The 14,941-nt window shown below is 33.5% G+C and overlaps 1 long non-coding RNA gene across 1 annotated transcript; it reads right to left on the reverse strand.

Annotated features, from left to right (window-relative positions):
* Window positions 1-2,893: 2,893 nt before the first annotated feature.
* Window positions 2,894-10,823, reverse strand: LOC138339609 (uncharacterized). The gene is made up of 2 exons (XR_011212470.1): window positions 10,623-10,823; window positions 2,894-3,738 (listed from the first exon to the last, which is right to left on the reverse strand). It is a non-coding gene; the product is annotated as an uncharacterized lncRNA (long non-coding RNA).
* Between the last annotated feature and the right edge of the window lie 4,118 nt (window positions 10,824-14,941).

Below are 14,941 nucleotides of genomic sequence, written 5' to 3' on the forward strand. Positions count from 1 at the left end.
ATCCAGAAACATAACAATCAAACATATCTTTAACAGTCATAGATATATAATTTATCATACCTATCAAGTAACTTAGACTGTTAAAGAGCATTATACATCATCTACATTATTCAAAATGTAATTTAGTCTACTCAAGAACGATCATAGAATTTAAACACAAATTTTAATCACTTATGAACCAACCTGTGATAATCATATCACGAAGAAGTAAATCTGGTTCACTCATGAAACCCATACACAAACAATTAATGTACTAAGAATGGTACCTAAGTCAATCGTTAGTAATTTTAATCGGTGTGGTACCCGAGCGAATCATGAAGCATGGTATCAGAGCCAATCTTCACGATCCAACCCACCTAGCCGTGCGTGCACTTACTCTAACACTCAAGTAGGAGAAACCCTCATACCCTAAAGGTTTAAACATGCAGAAAATTAACAATACATAGATATAATATAAATAAAATCTTTATAAGCAAATTTTTTTTCACAAAATAGTTAAGACTTGTATAGTAATTAACAACCTCAAGGATCTAGTCTAATAGGTACAATAGCTACTAAGAGTAGCAATTGAACAATAATAATTAATGCGGAAGGAAGAGTTGAAGTTGTTGGAGGATTTTTTCGTCTTCACCTAATGAAACATCACCAATCCTGCATCCAGACTTCGTTAAAAAGACATAGCAAGAGTAGTATCAGTATAACCACACGTACTTGTAGGCATCATCGGTCAACCCGACGCTCACCTCCTAATATAAAAAATAAATTGGATCATGCAAGTACCACTTGTTTCTCCACCCTTGCCATTTTTTTAGAACACCTCCAACTTACACCAATACTCTGACCACTAACCATTTTCTTTTCCAAGCGCTAACACTTCTAGTTCTATTAAATCATGGCCTAAACATGCTTACACATTGGATAAACCCAAACACGCTAACATACTTTTTTACCAATCAATCTTGTCACATTCTTAAAGTATCGTCACTTCATCTACCCAAGTCATAAAGTTTCTCCTTACCTCAATCTTTAGTCCTATCCCAATTCTCCTTGGATACTTACGCTGAAAAACACCTCAACAAGTCACTCCTCCTGACAAGTACTCCACATAAGATATCTACACATCACCCCACACTCACCTACATAAACATGATTCCACCTACACTAGGTCATCATTAGATATGAACGAAATCATCACGAGTATATGCACATCATAATATCAAAATATAACATACTTTACTTACACCCTTATCGCAATTAGTTGGTCCTCTCACGGAACCCAAACATAAATTGTTAGTGCACCAACATGATACCTGATCTTGGGCATATAATTACTCTTCTTTAACATTAGTTTAGGATATAATCTATTCGAACTAGCTTGTTTTGGCTCAAAATTGCGATATTGCACATTAATATTACATGCTCAATGATTCTGCAGGTTACTAAGGGAAATGATCAAGTGTTGGAAGGAAAAAAGAGTTCAAGGCAATAAGAAGCAGCCAGGCGCGTTGCTGGCGTGGCGCCCCAGCAACCATGGCGCAGCAAAGGCGCGACGCGCCAGGCTAAGTTGACTGCAGCCTGTTTCATGTGTATTGGCAGCGCGGCGTGCCAGCTTTTCAGGCGCGATTCTAATGTGGCACCCCAGTACCTGTACGGAGTTTTTGAAGAAAGTTGAAATTAAAAGGACTCCTAGTTAAAATAGAATTCAACTTTATTTTCCTATTTACTATAAATTAGGGCCTCATGGTGAGGGTTCAACTTTTTAATTGGTGTGCAAGAGCAAGAATCCACGTTTGTAATAGGTTTTAATATTCTAACTCTTTTATTTTTTGAGAATCATATGAACAATCTTCTTTTGTGGTTTTCGAATAGTTTGAGTAGCTAAACACCATAGTTCTGGGGCTGAAGCTATGAATTGTATGTTGAATATTGTTTGCTTTTGAATTAATTTTTGGTTGTCAACACAACAAGTTACTTCTATATTCTTGTTTTACTATTTTTTGTGTGATCACCATAAGATAAATTTAGTGTCTACTCTTAAAATCGAGTAAGGAGGGTAATATTAGATAGACCAGAGGATATAGAGAGATCGATCAACCCATTAGATTGAGGTGATTTGTGTTCAGGAGTGACACCCGAACGAAAAACTTGCTTGGTTATGAAATAGGATAATATATAAATGCTCGCCAATTATCTTACTTATCTACGCATAATGATGTAGTTAGGTAAATAATTGGGGTAGGCGATGAGAGGTGTGTAGCCCAACTCATATAATTAACCCTATAATCTAGTAAATCGATAGCCAACACTATTTCTAAGTTAATATTGTGATGCATGAGATTCAAATACGCTGCAGCCTTGGAATTGCCTTTTTCTTGCTTGAAACACTATCTGTTATCGTTCAAACTTAGTTACTTTTATTTGTTGCTAAAGTAGTTGTAGTTAATAACAAATCATCAACTTTTGATAAAGTTACTTTTACTTTGAGTTTTGGAATTAAATTTGAATATAAATTGATCATAAGTCCCTTGGAAACTATAACTCGCTTCTAAAAAAAATCTACATTACTTGTGCGATCACGTATACTTATGTGTGCAATTGGGAGCAACAGTACCCAATCCCAGTTAGATTACCAAAATGTGACAATTCAATCCCATAGTTATGCCAGAACTTGGTAAAGCGCTCTAATATTTATGTCGGAACGTGATAATCCAATCCAAGTTAGTTTGTCGAAACGTGAAAATACTATCCCATCAACACACCTTAATCACATACACAAGTACAACATCAAGATTATACATTTACATCATGATTTCATGAATACATCATTCATTTATCTCAATCAGAATAAGTGTGATCAACATCGCAACTTTCATATACGTACAAGTATCAAAATGAAAAATAAACATGCATATATTACACAATTATGAAATCACAATCATCACCTAAGGGTTTTCTCTCAATTCTTATCATTCAAGAGATCAACTTCAGCCTTAATTCTTTCTTACAATTCGTCATTAGGGTTTTAAACCTAAATTACTAACATTCATCAACTTGTTACTTCGATAAATCGAACCTAACATGGACCAAAATTTATTTTGTACTACCGGATACCCTTGTTTAATGAAGGAATTCTACTCACGAAAACAACCAAGAACACTTGATCAATCATCAATTCTCTACATCAAGAACTAACCCCAAATACATTCCATTATAGAAATTTTCCACGGAATTTACTCGGTGTACGAAGGTCTACACATATCTCCTACAATTGATTTTAAATACTATAAGGTAAGAACGAATTTACAACTACTCAATGCATAAAAACCTAACCTATCTGGGTGCCAAGAAAATTCTCAGAGTTGATTCCCTTTCCGAATTTGCTGCGTTGAATTTGACCAAGATATCACAAGATTTCACAATTCTCGTGTAAAAGGTTCCTTCTCCTCTTCCCAAACTTCGAACCACTTTTCTGAGGTTTCTAAAGTTATTTACGACGTATTATTTATTTTTAGAAAGATGGAAAAATAAGGTTCTGCCTCGTCGATCCCACAATAGTTTGGTAAGTTGTCGCTGTAACGCCGCCATTCCAGCGGCATCTGTCCTGCTGGGACATGATTCAGTTTTTTCATGAATTTTATTGTCTTTCTTAAATAATGACGGTTCGGTCGTTACACAACCATTCATGTATCAAATATAATACTCGAGCCAATCATGAAAATATCCGCACCAACATGGTACCTGAACCAATAGCAGTCACATATCACAATAAATAACAATTTCACTTGTACACCCAAATAAAAATTTTCATTGCATGCGATAGTAATAAAACAACTTACAAACACATAAAATAAATTTAACAACTATCACCTATCCAAAATGATTCTTTCCTGAACGTTCTGTTTCCAGGATAACACCCAACAATCATCATAAGATCAACATAACTAATCAAGTATGTCATCAGCCTAAGCCTTAACTAACAACACCTTCACCAATCTAAAATTAGTGCCCAAATATCAATGCATGAAACCTCCTTGCAATCTACAGGATATTATAAACATTTCTAATTACTCAGTTAAAAGTCTAGAATATTTGAACACCAAACAACTGTTAAAGAACTCAGAATACAAACTTCTAGCTTTGTATGGGCAAACCTTGACGAACGTGCACTCAAATTTCATGGGTTTTGACCTTCATGTTAGGATCGAATTCACGCACACACACTTGATGAATGAAGAACACAAGAACTTTCAAGAGAAAGAGATGAGAGATTTAGAGAGAGAAAGAGAAAACCCAATATTTTGTGGTAACACCCCGTAAATGAAATTCAACGGTGGTGAGGTATATTTATATTAATAAATCAGAGTATTTTTAGGCTCCACAACCTAATAATTCTCCCACTTGGAGACTGACTCAGTCATCTAAAAAATACATTCTAAAAAAAAACTCTTCATCATCAACATCTTTACCGCACCGCAACATCTGTATCAACAACTACAGAAGACCAACCGAGGTTTTACATATCCCCAGATTCCCAACATCAATACATTTTTTCAACATGTCTGCCGGGTTCTTTTCACCCTCTATCTTCTCCAAGCACATATCACCATCCTCCACTGCCCTGCAAGTGAAATGGTATTGCCTTCTGATGTGTTTTGTCTTCGAATGATAGACTGATTTTTCACCAATTGTATGGCACTCTGGCTATTTGAGTAAAGAATCTTCTCGCTCTGATTCTTGCCCAATTCCTCAAGATAATCTGCCAGCCATATCATCTCTTTCCCAGCTTCAGCTATTGCCACATACTCAGCTTCAGTAGATGAAAGAGAAACACACTTCTGAAGCCTGGACATCCAACTCACTGCTGTTCCACGTATGGTGTAAATGTACCCGGATGTACTCTTGCTCGAGTCAACATCCCCACCAAGATCAGCATCCACAAAACCCTGTAGATTCATATTGCCTTTGCCAAAACAAAGTGAAGTACTGGATGTACCTCTCAGATATCTCAGAAGCCACTTCACAGCTTCCCAATGCTCTTGCCCAGGGTTCGCCATGTACCTGCTAACAACTCCCACTGCATGTGTTATATCAGGTCTAGTGCAAACCATAGCATACATCAAACTACCAACTGCTGAAGCATATGGAACAAGTGTCATGTGATCACGCTCCTCGGCAGTTTTGGGTGACTGCTCCTTTGACAATTTAAAGTGATTTGCCAATGGAGTAGTCCTTGGTTTAACATCATTAACCCTGAATCTGCTCAGCGCCTTCTCAATGTACAACTACTGATATAGATTTAAAGTGCCAGCAGATCTATCCTGAGAAATCTTCATCCCCAAAATCTACTTCGTTGGACCCAAATCTTTCATCTCAAACGCTTTAGACAATTGTCTTCAGATTGTTAATCTCCCTCATACTAGATCCTGCAATCAACATATCATCCACATACAAGAGTAGAAAGACATATGAATCAATGTATTTCTTGAAGTAACAACAAGGATCCTTTTCAACTTTGCAGAATCCACTCTTGATCATGAAGGAGTCAAATTTCTTATACCACTGCCTTGGTGCTTGCTTTAGTACATACAAGCTCCTGGTGAGCTTGCACACCATGTGTTCCTTGCCTGGAACCACAAATCCTTCCAGTTGCTGCATATAGATCTCTTTGTCCACATCTCTATGTAAAAATATTGTTTTTACATCCATTTGCTCTAGATGCAAATTCTCCGATGCAACAATACTCAACAGAATTCAGATAGAGGTTAATTTCACAATAGGAGAAAATATTTTAACTTAATCAATACCTTTCCTTTGTGAATATCCTTTAACCACTAAACGAGTCTTGAACCTTCTTTTGCCATCTGGTTCAGTCTTGATTCTGAACACCCACTTGTTCCGCAAAGCTCTCTTCCCTGCAGGTAACTCAGTCAACACCCATGTGTCGTTCTTCTCAAGTGACCTCATCTCATCATTCATGACTTGCTCCCACTTGATCGAATCCTCCACCTGTAGGGCCTCATCAAAAGACTATGGTTCCCCCTCATCAGTCAGCAATAGATAGTGTAATAAAGGTGAATACCTATCTGGTGCCCTGATGGTTCTGGATGATCTCCTTAACACCTGCTCAGGTGTAACTTGCTCCACTTCAGATTCTTCAGTAGGAGTTGGTTGAGTATCTGATTCGACATCGCTGGGGTTACTCTTCTCCAACTCAACCTCAACTCCCACTTGCTTTGTAATCTCTAGAACTTTCTGCTCTCTGTTTTTGTACAGGACAGACTCATCAAATGTCACGTCACAATGTCTTAGGATCTTTCTGTTCTTGTCATACCAAAACATGTAACCAAACAAATCCTATGAAGTATCACTTCACAACCTTGGCATCAAGCTTGTCTCTCTTTACTGGATCAACATGAACATAAGCAGTGCAACCAAAAGTCCTCAAGTGTGAGTACTTGAGTTCTTTTCCTGTCCACACCTCCTCTGGAAACTTGAACCCTAAAGGAACTGATGGTCCCCTATTGATCAAGTATGCAACTGTGCTCACAACATCCGCCCAAAATGTTTTGGGCAGCCCACAGTGTATCCTCATACACTTTTTTGCACGCTCATTCAATGTTCTGTTCATCCTTTCAGCAATTCCATTCTGCCTTGCCTTACCAGGAACTGTTCTCATCAATCTGATTCCCTCAGCTGTACAGAATGCGTTGAACTCTGATTTGTCATACTCTCCTCCATTATCAGACCTTAGGCATTTGACTTTCAAACTGGTTTGATTCTCAACTTCAGTTTTCCACTTCTTGAAAGTTGCAAACACATCTGACTTATGCTTCAAGAAGTAAACCCATACCTTCCTGCTGAAATCATCAATGAAGGTAATATAGAATCTGTATCCTCCAAGTGATGATACTGGAGATGGTCCCCAAACATCTGTATGGACCATTTCCAACCGCACTTTCTTTAGCTCTCTAAGAGTCTTTGTGAAGCTTACTTTTTTCTGTTTGCCCATAACACATCTCTCGCAAAGACCCATATCAACAGACTTCAGACCCTCTAATGCTCCTTTTGCAACCAACATCTTCATTCCTTTAGCACTCATGTGTCCAAGTCTGTTGTGCCACAGACATGAACTGGAAGCACCTTCAGCAACAACGGCCATGTTAATACACCCTGCATTGGTGTACAAGGTTCCAGATTTGGTGTCACGAGCTACTACCATAGCACCTTTCATAATCTTCCACGAACCTTTCCCAAACTCTACTGCATATCCCGTTCTATCCAACTGACAACAAAGATTAGATTTTTCTTGAGCCCAAGAATATATCTTACATCCTCCAATGTCCACTGGTTTCGCGAGGTGGTCTTTATGCAAACATCCCCCTTTCCTTCAATCTCCAAGGCTTTATTGTCAGCAAGATACACCTTCCCAAAATTTCCAGATTTAAAATTTTGGAACAACTCCTTGCTTGGAGACGAATGGAAAGATGCACCGGAATCCAAAATCCATGATTCAACCGGGGCTGTTTACACTAAGGATTAGAGCGTCCCCAATGTCCTCTGCTGAATTTACAGAATCATTGTCATCTCCAAATTTCTGATTCTGTTTCTTGTTTGGATTTGTATAGTTCGTCCGAAAGTACCCTTTTTCACCACAGTTCCAACAAGTCACGTTTGATTTGTTCAGGGATTTTCCTCGATTATTTGATTTTGATCGACCATGTTGATTTTGGCCTTTCATCTTACTTCTCCCCCTTCGGTCAATGCTGAGAGCACTACCCGATAAATCTCCCACTTCTCGTTTACGAATACTTTCGCTAAGAACAACATCACAGATTTCATCAAACTTCAGTTTCTCAGATCCACGGGAACTGCTAATCGCAGCAACAAAAAATGACTCGGGCAGAGATGACATCAAAATCAACGCCTTAATTTCATCTTCGAAATTAATATCCATAGAATTGAGTTTACTCACAATCATATTGAACTCGTTTATAGGATCAGAAATGGATCCATTCTCAGACATCTGTAAATTGAACAATCTACGCATCAAATATACCTTGTTCATTGCCGATGGTTTTTCATACATATTTGACAGTGCCTTCAACAGACCGGATATAGTCTTCTCCTTCACGATGTTGAACGTCACGTTTCTTGACAAAGTCAACTGGATCAACCCTAGAGCCTGGCGATCCTTAAGGTTCCACTTCTCCTCCGTCATGGATTCCGGCTTCACCCCGGTCAACGGTTCGTGAAGATCTTTCTGGTACAGATAATCTTCGATCTGCATCTTCCAGAAACTGAAATCGGATCCATCAAACTTCTCGATTCCAAGCTTTGAACTATCCATCTTCAGTGATCGTGTTGTAGCTCTGATACCAGTTGTTAGGATCGAATTCACGCACACACAGTTGATGAATGAAGAACACAAGAACTTTCAAAAGAAAGAGAAGAGAGATCTAGAGAGAGAAAGATAAAACCGAATATTTCGTGGTAACACTCCGTAAGTGAACTTTCACGGCGGTGAGGTATATGTATATTAATAAATCATAGTATTTTTAGGCTCCACAACCTAACACTTCATTGTGCTGAAATCCTTTCCGTCCAATGTTCCCAAGTTTAGTGTAGCTTAGTGAGGTTTTGGAGTAACCCTCGTCTAGTTTACCAATGAAGAATTTGAGGAAAATTAAAAGATATCGTGTTTTATAGGGTTAGAATTCATCAGCTCTGCTATAACAGTCATATACGTGCTGTAGCGGCACTGACATAACGACAGTCTTCCCGCTATGGCAAACTGATGTTAGTCTGGATCAAATTCAAATTCTAAAATTCTTATAACAATCACAAACCATCTAATTATAATATGAGGGATATTAATTTGAAGTAAAAAATATGTGTGAATAATATTTTTTCATCCCTTATCGATTTTAAAATACTTATCTCCTTTTAATTTCTTAATGTCAATACAATCCTCAAACATAATATTTAGGTGATATACACAATCACAACTTTACAAATACTCATGTATATCATTTAGGGCCTCAACAAGAACATAATACTGATTAAGAGAATTACAACTAAGATATAACATGACATGACATGCCTAGGAAAGGATGATTGCTTTCAAATGTTAAATATATATTCAAACAAAATAGTGATAACTAAGTAAGATTTTTATTTTAAAATATTATAAAAGTAATATTTAGAGATATTTTCCTTAACTTGGATTGACCATTTTAGAAATTGACACCCTAATATAATAATATCTTCAATTTTGTAGGCTCTTTATAGGAGGACTTCTCTAACTTAGTTGTATGTATTTTATGTATGTGTACACATTAATAAATTTACATATATGGTAGGGATGTGATTCAAGTTTGTCTTTTCTTTCTCCCTATTATAGTAAAAGCCACCTTTTGAAATAAAAATCCTTCAAAACATGATTGTTTTCCAAGTTTTCAAAAGTTTCCTTTTTAAGAATGTGCTTGGAAGACACAATAATGGATTGAATATTTTCTGAAATGTTTGTTGGTTGGAACTTATGCTTTCCTTATTTTGGGAAAAGTTAACTTACCCAAAACTATTCTATTTTTTTCTATTTGGTGTTATATTAAATAAATTATTTAATCTTATAAATTATGTCTTATCTTGAGAACAAAGATTTTGCTTGTTTGAATATCTAATGTTTTAGTTTAATTAGACATTAAATTTAAGAAAATAAGAGATTTTTTTTAAAAATTATAGTTTAAAGAATCAATATATATATTGAATATTTTGAAATGTTTTTTAAAATCATGTGGTGTTAAATAAGTCAGGTAGAATATTAAAATAGAAGAGTTATCAATTTAAATATAACTCTTCACCTCTTTCAATTTATTTGTTTCGTTACTTTTACTTTTAGTTAAAAAAGGAATGCATCTTTCTTTGACATTATTGTTGCAAGATAAAAAAATATTTATTTTGAGTTAAAAACACTTATTTTGGAAAAAAAGAAGAGAGGTATTTGGCAAAATAGTAAAATTATTTTTAAAAGGAAGTAGAAGCAGTTTTATTTTCCATTGGAAAGAAACTACAAAAATTTTCTTCTTAAAAAACGCAAAAGCAGAAGCAAAAAATTCTTTAAGCAAAAAATTCTTTATTGCAAGACTAAAATATCCCTACCATATATATATATATATATATATATATATATATACACACACTCCTTCACTCTCTTGTTCTATTAATGTGATTATCATATTAAGTTCTAGTTTTAACTTCCCCCTTTTTTTTTTTTTATAATGGACTCTGTCCATTCATGAATCTATTAATACTGTTCATCTCTTTCCCTTAGCCTTTGTTCTTAAGAGTAACTTCTTTAACCCCACCCTGGAATTGGTTATTCACAGTTCTTTTCTTAGAACATTTAACCTGACTCGTCCTAGGAATTTACAGGTTAATCCATCGATACTTTTAAGAGGCTAAGAGACTAACCATATACTAGGTAAAATAGATTCATGATAATATTCAAAAATCAAAATAGATTCATGATAATATTTATATATTTACATGAACTCAGCAAAAATTAAACACACATAATTTACATATATGGAAAGTTTACTAGAAACTTAAATATGAAAACTTACATTATTTAGAATAGAGTGAAGTTTCCCTTTCGGGAAACCCGAAAAGCTCCCAAGCTTTACTTAAACACACTTACTAAAATAAAGCACCAAAGAACTGAAAACTTTTTTACAATCTAAAAAAGATACTTTATGATAAAGAGGTTGGTATGAGGATTTTCTGGGCTTTTTTGTAGTGATTCTCTTTTCTTTTTCTCGCCTTCTATCTCCTCTTGTCTTGATAACGTCTGCTTTTATAGGTGTCTTCGGACTTCAAACTCCGGATTTCAAATGGAAGAAAGAATCTTATCATTTCAGTCGGGTACACGTCTGGGCCCCATCGTCACGTGAAATAATGTCCCTCTTCTTACATTATTGTCCTTGGAATCTGATATTGGAAACTGATATATGTCTATCTTATCTCTTACCTGAATAAGACGCGTCCCAACAGTTTTTCCACATGTGTGGTAGTGAATAAAGTGGGACTCACATTTTTGACAAAAGAGGCATTCCTCTTTTAAGACTATAACAATAATATTTTTACTTATATATATATATATATATATATATATATATATATATATATATATATATATATATATATATATATATATATATATATATATATATATATATATATATATATATTATTATTATTATTATTTTATGTGTCTAAATTATGCAATGCAATTGAATCAAAACTCATTCCTGAATCATCCTCATTTGGATCTTGGGCAAATTGCATTGAGTCTAAAAAGTTATCGGAATTATTTGGGCTTGGAGTAGATTCTTGTCTTGGGCTTTGTATTGGGCTTGGATTTATATGTTTGTCTTTTTCTTGTTTTTGTTTAAGCAGTTTTTCTACAGTTTGGGTTATTAGAAATTCTAAGTCTTTATTTTTTTGGGATTTTTTAGTTTTCTGTCTAATTGTCTGGTTGAATGAAAGTGGTAATCTTCTTCTGGAAGATGAACCTTCATCTTTTTTACTTTTGGGCAAAGTGACAGCCATTAACGGATTTGAGAAGTCTTTACCGGCCACCGTTTGAACCGGACTAGCTGTATCTTCATCCGATACAGTGGATTTCTTAGCATTCAGAGGGGAATGCACACCCATCTCATCCATTTTTGTTTGGGATGGAAAACCCTGAATATCTGTCTGATTTTTCACATTCTTACCTTTGCTTTCAATTTTGTTAAGTCTTTCTCTGAGCGCGGCATTTTCTTGCATTAAGGCCTCATTCTTCAAATTTAGCCTCTTAAATGCTTCGGTCATGGATGAGCAATGGTCACAAAATATGACTTTGTCTGTGTCTTTTTGGATGTTGTATTGTGGAATTTTTTCTGGGTTTTGTCTGAGAGCTGGAGAAATATAATAGTTTGGTCCTAGTATTCCTCTAGCATAGTCTAAGGCTTATGTAAAAAAATAAGACCTTTGAAAAGAGGTTTTTGAAAATCTTTAATAGAGTCTAAAACTTCTATCCTTGTCTGAAAAACACCATTAGTTTTACCATGAATTACCACATAATATTTAAATCTATTTTCTTTATTTTTATTAGTAAAATAATATCCTAAGGCATTTAAAACAGCAATTACATATTTAGTGTCTTTTTTATTATGTGCTATCCATATGTTGTCTATAAGACATGTCTGTTGTTTGTCTAATTGACAGTCAGCTAAATGTCTAAATGTCCAATTGGACGGTCCATATGCAATGAAATTTTGTTGTCCAAATTGCAACCTTTTTATTCTAACATCATCGATTTTGTCTAGTGATTTAAAATGTAAGTTAGCTAGCATTGTCTGTTTATAGGAGTCTGCCAAACCTGAGGTTGAAGGTTGAACCTTTTTACCTTTGTCTGATAATAGAGGTCTCATTCTGTAAAATTTAAACTTTGATTAGTAATCTACTTAATTGATCTGCAATACTATTATCATTCCCTTTTATATGCTCAAAAATTATAGAATGATAAATTGATATTGTGTCTAAAAAATTTAACCATCTTCTTCTACTACTAGTTTTATCATTAATTTTTTGATGAAATTTTACTATAGCCTCACAATCTGATCTTATTAATATTTCAGGTTTGTTTAAAATATAAATTCTAAAATTATTTAAACCATATATTATAGCTAAAATTTCAATATCTATACTAGTTTTATTACCTTTCTCTTTGAATTTTCCACTCTGATAAGCACATATTTTTTCTTCCTGTTTAGAACTATATTTATTTGGTTTTGATTTTAGTACTGCACCCCATCCTTCAAAACTTCCATCTGTCTCTATTATTAAATAGTCTGATTCCAATGGCATATTAAGGTCTGGAATATTTTTTATTTTTTCTTTTATTTTTTGTACTAATTTTATGTCTTCAATATTAAAATTTCTTTGTCCTTTATTTCCTGTCTTAGAATATAATGGTCCTGCTATTTTTCCTAAATCTTTAATAAAAGGTCTTGCGTAATTAACTATTCCTAGAAATTTTTGTAAATCTTTTAAATTATTTAATTTATCTGGCATATCTAGAGTTTTTTTAGCTATATGAGGTTGTAGTTTAACTTTTCCTTCTCCTAAAGTTATTCCTAAAAAAATTATATAGTTTTTACATAATTCTATTTTCTTTTTGCTAATTATTATTCCATTGTTAACAAATAATCTAAAAACTGTTTGTAAATGTCCTAAATGTTCTTTTATGTTTTTACTAAATACTAGAATATCATCTACATATACTAATACAAATTTTTTATATTCTCCAAATATTTGATCATTTTTCTTTGGAATATCGGAGGTGCTGTTTTTAATCCGAATGGCATGACTAACCATTCAAAATGTCCTTCCGGGCAGGTGAAAGCTGTCCATTCTATGCTGTTTGGGTGCATTTTTATCTGCCAATATCCTGATTTGCAATCAAATTTGCTAAAAACTGTTTTTCCTTGGATTCTATTTATTAGTTCTGTTTTGTCTGGTAATTTATATCCATCGGTTCTTGTATTATCATTTAGTCTTTTATAGTTTATAACCATTCTAGCTTTTCCTCTAACCATTTCACTATGATTTCTTACCATAAATGCTGCAGATCTATGTTTTGAAGTAGATCTTCTTATTACTCCTAATTCTAATTCTTTAATTTGTAACTTAAAGTCTTCTTGATCTTGATTTGTAGCTTCTATTGAGGCTGTTTTTATTATATATTCTGGGTTTATTATATCTAGCTTGCATACTATTTGATTATTCTCCCAATGTTTTAAAGGTTTTTCTCCTATTATTTCTATTTGATCTAGTATTTTTACAATATTATCAAGATCCTGTTGGTTTTTTATTTGTCCTATTTGCTTAATTCCTGTTTTAAAATTGTATAATTCTGTTACCATTTCTATTAGAACATAGTTTTTATCAATTTTTTCGTCTTCTTTTTCTATTTCTAGTATATTTTCATATAATATATTACAATTATTTTTAATACATTCTACATTATCTTTACAATTTTCACAACATTTTTCTTTATGTCTTACTTTAGTATCAATTTTATTAGTCAAAACTGAAGTATAAGTAATATTTTTCATAAAGAGTATTCCATCTTTGGTTATTAAAGTTCCTCCTTTATTGTGTAGTATAAAGTCTAGTCCTAATACAAAATCTACTCTTATATCTAAATCTCTTATCCATATTTTATCCATTTTATAGGTAGGTTTATAAAATTCTGAACAAGTATTTAAAAAACTTATTTGAGCTTTATCTATATAATGTCTATATATATTATGTGTTCCATCCATTTGCATAGCTGCAAGTGGTTTTTCTAATGTTTTTATTAATTCTAGAGGTACAATTTTTTTATTTAAAATACTTTTAGTACATCCTGAATCTATTAATGCTAATGTCTCTATGTCATATTTTCCAATTTGAAGTTTTACTAATATTTTAACAGTATTTATATTTTTATCTTCATTACATATTAAAGTATTAGATTCTTCATTCATTAATTCTTGATTATTTACTGATTGTTCTTGTTCTATATTTTTTCCTTTTTCTAATCTTATTATCCTCTCTTCTAGTTCTTTTACTTTTGCTTCTAATACTATTACTTTTAAATTCATTAACGGTTCATTTGTATATACTTCTTTTCTTTTCTGAGTTATTATTCCTAATTGTGTCTCTATACAACTTATACATCTTTCTATAAAACATTTATTACATTTAGCTCTTTTATATTTACTTGGATACCATTTACACCAATTACATAGATTACTATCTAATCCTGTATCTTTTTCAAAATTATGTTCACATTCTATTATGTTCATAAAATTAATTTTTAAGTCATCTATGTTTAAATTTTCTATTCCTATTT

The sequence above is a fragment of the Solanum lycopersicum genome, chromosome 11 (genome assembly GCF_036512215.1).
Source record: "Solanum lycopersicum chromosome 11, SLM_r2.1".
In the NCBI taxonomy this organism is placed as follows: Eukaryota; Viridiplantae; Streptophyta; class Magnoliopsida; order Solanales; family Solanaceae; genus Solanum; species Solanum lycopersicum.